Below are 8,066 nucleotides of genomic sequence, written 5' to 3'. Positions count from 1 at the left end.
GTAATTTTCTCCTGGCCTTTGTGTAGTCCTCTCCCAGTGTTGATAACCTGGCGGAGAGAGACAGATAAAACCTGAGGATGAAAACATCTGGATAAGGAGCTATTGGATGACCTCCATAAGGAGCTGGTCTGGGTAAAGCATTAGACACTGTGAAAGGAAGAAGGCTCTGGAAAAGACACTCACAGGGAGAGAAGGAGAGGGCACGGTTTTCCTTTGAGCCCCCCTCCAAACGTCACCCTCCTTTACTGTCTATTCACAGAGGTATGTACCCTTGTTCCTCTCCTTCTATAAGTCGGTCCCACTTCTCTGTGGCCTTGATCTCTCTGTTTCATGTCTGTTTCTTTAGATGTGGGCTAGATTTTAAGCACCAGAACTGCCTGTGTGTTTTGGTCCACATATTGGTAAAGATACGTTTACTTGGCAAGCAGGGTTATGATTCAAAACAACGATGACACAGTGTATTCATCTGATCTAAACTGCAAGGCACTTTAATATTATGTTTTTTCTCTCTTTGGTCAAATCTAGTCCAAGTGGCCCAGACAAACCCAGGAGTAAAGTGGTCTGATGCTCTGCCAGGGCTGGCCTTGTTACAGAGGTATTAGCTGGACTCAAGTGGCTACATTCCGGAACCAGGGGCCAGCTGTTTGCCCATGATTAGGCCTCCATTTTCAATGTCCCTGGGCCGGTGGAGGGAATTAGTGGCCCTTGAGTTGGCATGTGGTGAGGGAATGAGGGGGTGTGGCTCTTCGTGTGTGAGTGTGTGAGCGTTTTCTGTATGTTTGGCTCTGGGTTGGGTTCTGATCTAATTCATGGAAATAATTACTTAGACCTGACTCAGGTCATGCAGGCTCCTCATGCACCCTCTTTTTTTATCCCCCCTCCTCTCTCTCTCTCTCCCTCCCCCCTCCCCCCTCTCCCTCTCCCTCTTGCTCACCCTCTTTCTCCGCCCCCTCTCTTCCCTCTCTCCCTCCTCCCTCTCTCCACCTCTCTCTCTCTCTCCGTCTCTCACACACCCTCACCCTATTTCTCATCCCCTTCTCTCTCTCGTCCTCTTCTTCACACACCCTCCTGTCTCCTCTCTCTCTTTCTCTTTCACCATTTCTCTCCTCTCTCTCTCAATCAATCAATCAATCAATCAATCAATCAATCAATCAATTTTATTTTATATAGCCCTTCGTACATCAGATAATATCTCGAAGTGCTGTACAGAAACCCAGCCTAAAACCCCAAACAGCTAGAATGCAGGTGTAGAAGCACGGTGGCTAGGAAAAACTCCCTAGAAAGGCCAAAACCTAGGAAGAAACCTAGAGAGGAACCAGGCTATGAGGGGTGGCCAGTCCTCTTCTGGCTGTGCCGGGTGGAGATTATAACAGAACTATGCCAAGATTTTCAAAATGTTCATAAATGACAAGCATGGTCAAATAATAATCAGGAATAAATCTCAGTTGGCTTTTCATAGCCGATCATTAAGAGTTGAAAACAGCAGGTCTGGGACAGGTAGGGGTTCCATAACCGCAGGCAGAAGAGTTGAAACTGGAATAGCAGCAAGGCCAGGCGGACTGGGGGCAGCAAGGAGTCACCACGGCCGGTAGTCCCGACGTATGGTCCTAGGGCTCAGGTCCTCCGAGAGAAAGAGAGAAGGAGAAAATTAGAGAGAGCCAAGATTTTCAAAATGTTCATAAATGACAAGCATGGTCAAATAATAATCAGGAATAAATCTCAGTTGGCTTTTCATAGCCGATCATTAAGAGTTGAAAACAGCAGGTCTGGGACAGGTAGGGGTTTCGTAACCGCAGGCAGAAACAGTTGAAACTGGAATAGCAGCAAGGCCGGGCGGACTGGGGACAGCAAGGTGTCAGCATGCCCGGTAGTCCTGACGTATGGTCCTAGGGCTCAGGTTCTCAGAGAGAAAGAGAGAACGAGAGAATTAGAGAGAGCATACTTAAATTCACACAGGACACTGGATAAGACAGGAGAAGTATTCCAGGTATAACCAACTGACCCTAGCCCCCCGACACATAAACTACTGCAGCATAAATACTGGAGGCTGAGACAGGAGCGGTCAGGAGACACTGTGGCCCCATCCGAAGAAACCCCCGGACAGGGCCAAACAGGAAGGATATAACCCCACCCACTCTGCCAAAGCACAGCCCCCACACCACTAGAGGGATATCCTCAACCACCAACTTACAATCCTGAGACAAGGCCGAGTATAGCCCACAAAGGTCTCCACCACAGCACAACCAAGGGGGGGCGCCAACCCAGACAGGAAGTTCACGTCAGTAACTCAACCCACTCAAGTGACGCACCCCTCCTAGGGACGGCATGAAAGAGCACCAGCAAGCCAGTGACTCAGCCCCAGTAACAGGTTTAGAGGCAGAGAATCCCAGTGGAGAGAGGGGAACCGGCCCTGGAGAGACAGCAAGGGCGGTTCGTTGCTCCAGAGCCTTTCCGTTCACCTTCACACTCCTGGGCCAGACTACACTCAATCATATGACCTACTGAAGAGATAAGTCTTCAGTAAAGACTTAAAGGTTGAGACTGAGTCTGCGTCTCTCACATGGGTAGGCAGACTGTTCCATAAAAATGGAGATCTATAGGAGAAAGCCCTGCCTCCAGCTGTTTGCTTAGAAATTTTAGGGACAATTAGGAGGCCTGCGTCTTGTGACCGTAGCGTACGTGTAGGTATGTACGGCAGGACCAACTCGGAAAGATAGGTAGGAGCAAGCCCATGTAACGCTTTAAAGGTTAACAGTAAAACCTTGAAATCAGCCCTTGCCTTAACGGGAAGCCAGTGTAGGGAAGCTAGCACTGGAGTAATATGATCAAATTTCTTGGTTCTAGTCAGGATTCTAGCAGCCGTATTTAGCACTAACTGAAGTTTATTTAGTGCTTTATCCGGGTAGCCGGAAAGTAGAGCATTGCAGTAGTCTAACCTAGAAGTAACAAATGCATGGATTAATTTTTCTGCATCATTTTTGGACAGAAAATTTCTGATTTTTGCAATGTTACGTAGATGGAAAAAAGCTGTCCTTGAAACAGTCTTGATATGTTCGTCAAAAGAGAGATCAGGGTCAAGAGTAACACCGAGGTCCTTCACAGTTTTATTTGAGACGACTTTACAACCATCAAGATGAATTGTCAGATTTAACAGAAGATCTCTTTGTTTCTTGGGACCTAGAACAAGCATCTCTGTTTTGTCCGAGTTTAAAAGTAGAAAGTTTTCAGCCATCCACTTCCTTATGTCTGAAACACAGGCTTCTAGCGAGGGCAATTTTGGGGCTTCACCATGTTTCATTGAAATGTACAGCTGTGTATCATCCGCATAGCAGTGAAAGTTAACCTGTCTAGGATCAGCGTGGCGCTAGCGGCACACCCCCCCCCCCCCCACTGAAAAACCAGTGCCGCGAAATTCAAAAAAAATATTTTTTTAAAATATTTAACTTTCACACATTAAAGTCCAATACAGCTAATGAAAGACACAGATCTTATGAATCCAGTCAACATTTCCGATTTTTAAAATGTTTTACAGGGAAGACACAATATGTAAAGATGTACATCTATTACCTAAAAACACATTAGCATAATCCACCATCTTTTATTTGTCCACCAACACCAGTAGCCATCACCAATTCGGCTAAACTAAGATATTTATAGCCCCTAACCAACAAAAAAACTCATTAGATGACAGTCTGATAACATATTTATGGTATGGGATAGGTTTTGTTAGAAAAAAGTGCATATTTCAGGTATATGGCATAGTTTACAATTGCACCCACCATCACAAATGGACTAGAATAATTACAATGAGCAACGTGTTTACCTAACTACTAATCATCAAACATTTCGTAAAAATACACAGCATACACGAATCGAAAGACACAGATCCTGTGAATACAGACAATATTTCAGATTTTCTAAGTGTCTTACAGCGAAAACACAATAAATCGTTATATTAGCTTAGCACATAGCAATTAGCAGCCCAGCATTGATTCTAGCCAAAGTGAGCGATAAAAGTCAACATCGCCAAAAGATATTAATTTTTTCACTAACCTTCTCAGAATTCTTCCGATGACACTCCTGTAACATCACATTACAACATGCATATACAGTTTGATCGAAAATGTTTATATTTAGCCACCAAAATCATGGTTAGACAATGTGAAATGTAGACAAGCTGGTAAAGAAAACGTCCTTGCGCCACTTAGACAGTGATCTACTCTTATACATAAATACTCATAAACGTGACTAAAAAATATAGGGTGGACAGGGATTGATAGACAATTTAATTCTTAATACAATTGCGTTATTACATTTTTTAATTTATCCTTACTTTTCAATACAGTTTGCGCCAAGCGAAGCTACGTCAAAAAACATGGCGTCCTAAGCCACTAAAATGTTTCGACAGAAACACGATTTATCATAATAAAAATGTCCTACCTTGAGCTGTTCTTCCATCAGTATCTTGGGCAAAGGATCCTTTCTTGGGAGAAATCGTCTTTTGGTGGAAAGCTGTCCTCTTGCCATGTGGAAATGTCAACTACGTTCGGGATGAACTGAAAAGCGTTCCCAACTTTTCACATCGTTGCAAAAATAAATGTCCCAAAATCGCACTAAACGGATATAAATTGCTATAAAACGCTTTAAATTAACTACTTTGTGATGTTTGTAACTCCTATAACGAGTGAAAAGATGACCGGAGAAATATAACAGGCTAAACTAACGCTTGGAACAGGAGAGGGTCGGTGTCTTCCACGCGCGTTACGCAGCAAGAAAAGACTTGCTAGCTAAAGGTTTTTTTCATTTGTAGGGCCTGTGAACGAGCAATCGAGCCCGTTGGAATCGTCATCACGTAAAGGCATCCAGGGGAAGACGTAAGAAGTGTCCGTATAGTCATAGCAACGACAGTGCCCGTTTAAATGACTTCAGAAAAGTGGCCAACGTTTCTCAAATCTGACTCCATGTCAGGGAAATTGCTGTAGAATGGGCTCTGTTCCACTTAGAGACAAAATTTCAACTCCTATAGAAACTATAGACTGTTTTCTATCCAATAATAATAATAATATGCATATTGTACGATCAAGGATTTTGTGGGAAGCCGTTTAAAAAATTAGCCACATTAGCATAAATAGTCTAAACAGCGCCCCCATCCCCAACAGGTTAACATTATGTTTTCGAATAACATCCCCAAGAGGTAAAATATATAGTGAAAACAATAGTGGTCCTAAAACGGAACCTTGAGGAACACCGAAATGTACAGTTGATTTGTCAGAGGACAGACCATTCACAGAGACAAACTGATATCTTTCCGACAGGTAAGATCTAAACCAGGCCAGAACTTGTCCGTGTAGACCAATTTGGGTTTCCAGTCTCTCCAAAAGAATGTGGTGATCGATGGTGTCAAAGGCAGCACTAAGGTCTAGTAGCACGAGGACAGATGCAGAGCCTCGGTCTGACGCCATTAAAAGGTAATTTACCACCTTCACAAGTGCAGTCTCAGTGCTATGATGGGGTCTAAAACCAGACTGAAGCATTTCGTATACATTGTTTGTCTTCAGAAAGGCAGTGAGTTGCTGCGCAACAGCTTTTTCTAAAATTTTTGAGAGGAATGGAAGATTCGATATAGGCCGATAGTTTTTTATATTTTCCGGGTCAAGGTTTGGCTTTTTCAAGAGAGGCTTTATCACTGCCACTTTTAGTGAGTTTGGTACACATCCGGTGGATAGAGAGCTGTTTATTATGTTCAACATAGGAGGGCCAAGCACAGGAAGCAGCTCCTTCAGCAGTTTAGTAGGAATAGGATCCAGTATGCAGCTTGAAGGTTTAGAGGCCATGATTATTTTCATCATTGTGTCAAGAGATATAGTACTAAAACACTTAAGTGTCTCTCCCGATCCCAGGCCCTCGCAGAGCTGTGCAGATCCAGGACAGCTAAGCCCTGGAGGAATACGCAGATTCAAAGAGGAGTCCGTAATTTGCTTTCTAATGGTCATGATCTTTTCCTCAAAGAAGTTCATGAATTTATTACTGCTGAAGTGAAAGCCATCCTCTCTTGGGGAATGCTGCTTTTTAGTTAGCTTTGCAACAGTATCAAAAATAAATTTTGGATTGTTCTTATTTTCCTCGATTAAGTTGGAAAAGTAGGATGATCGAGCAGCAGTGAGGGCTCTTCGGTACTGCACGGTACTGTCTTTCCAAGCTAGTCGGAAGACTTCCAGTTTTGTGTGGCGCCATTTCCGTTCCAATTTCCTGGAAGCTTGCTTCAAAGCTCGGGTATTTTCTGTATACCAGGGAGCTAGTTTCTTATGACAAATGTTTTTCGTTTTTAGGGGTGCAACTGCATCTAGGGTATTGCGCAAGGTTAAATTGAGTTCCTCAGTTAAGTGGTTAACTGATTTTTGTCCTCTGACGTCCTTGGGTAGGCAGAAGGAGTCTGGAAGGGCATCAAGGAATTTTTGTGTTGTCTGAGAATTTATAGCACGACTTTTGATGCTCCTTGGTTGGGGTCTGAGCAGATTATTTGTTGCGATTGCAAACGTAATAAAATGGTGGTCCGATAGTCCAGGATTATGTGGAAAAACATTAAGATCTACAACATTTATTCCATGGGACAAAACTAGGTCCAGAGTATGACTGTGGCAGTGAGTAGGTCCAGAGACATGTTGGACAAAACCCACTGAGTCGATGATGGCTCCGAAAGACTTTTGGAGTGGGTCTGTGGACTTCTCCATGTGAATATTAAAATCACCAAAAATTAGAATATGATCTGCTATGACTACAAGGTCTGATAGGAATTCAGGAAACTCAGAGAGGAACGCTGTATATGGCCCAGGAGGCCTGTAAACAGTAGCTATAAAAAGTGATTGAGTAGGCTGCATAGATTTCATGACTAGAAGCTCAAAAGAAGAAAACGCCATTTTTTTTTTTGTAAATTGAAATTTGCTATTGTAGATGTTAGCAACACCTCCGCCTTTGCGGGATGCACGGGGGATATGGTCACTAGTGTAACCAGGAGGTGAGGCCTCATTTAACACAGTAAATTCATCAGGCTTAAGCCATGTTTCAGTCAGGCCAATCACATCAAGATTATGATCAGTGATTAGTTCATTGACTATGACTGCCTTTGAAGTGAGGGATCTAACATTAAGTAACCCTATTTTGAGATGTGAGGTATCACGATCTCTTTCAATAATGGCAGGAATGGAGGAGGTCTTTATCCTAATAAGATTGCTAAGGCGAACACCGCCATGTTTAGTTTTGCCCAACCTAGGTCGAGGCACAGACACAGTCTCAATGGGTATGGCTGAGCTGACTACACTGACTGTGCTATTGGCAGACTCCACTAAGCTGGCAGGTTGGCTAACAGCCTGCTGCCTGGCCTGCACCCTATTTCATTGTGGGGCTAAAGGAGTTAGAGCCCTATCTATGTTGGTAGATAAGATGAGAGCACCCCTCCAGGTAGGATGGAGTCCGTCACTCCTTAGCAGGTCAGGCTTGGTCCTGTTTGTGGGTGAGTCCCAGAAAGAGGGCCAATTATCTACAAATTCTATCTTTTGGGAGGGGCAGAAAACAGTTTTCAACCAGCGATTGAGTGCTGAGACTCTGCTGTAGAGCTCGTCACTCCCCCTAACTGGGAGGGGGCCAGAGACAATTACTCGATGCCGACACATCTTTCTAGCTGATTTACACGCTGAAGCTATGTTGCACTTGGTGACCTCTGACTGTTTCATCCTAACATCGTTGGTGCCGACGTGGATAACAATATCTCTATACTCTCTACACTCGCCAGATTTAGCTTTAGCCAGCACCATCTTAAGATTAGCCTTAACGTCGGTAGCCCTGCCCCCTGGTAAACAGTGTATGATCGCTGGGTGATTCGTTTTAAGTCTAATACTGCGGGTAATGGAGTCGCCAATGACTAGGGTTTTCAATTTGTCAGAGCTAACGGTGGGAGCCTTCGGCGTCTCAGACCCCGTAACGGGAGGAGTAGAGACAAGAGAAGACTCAGACTCAGACTCCGACTCGCTACATAATGGGGAAAACCGGTTGAAAGTTTCTGTCGGCTG

This window comes from Salvelinus fontinalis, chromosome 13 (assembly GCF_029448725.1).
Source record: "Salvelinus fontinalis isolate EN_2023a chromosome 13, ASM2944872v1, whole genome shotgun sequence".
In the NCBI taxonomy this organism is placed as follows: Eukaryota; Metazoa; Chordata; class Actinopteri; order Salmoniformes; family Salmonidae; genus Salvelinus; species Salvelinus fontinalis.
Note: the sequence above shows the minus strand (reverse complement) of the source record.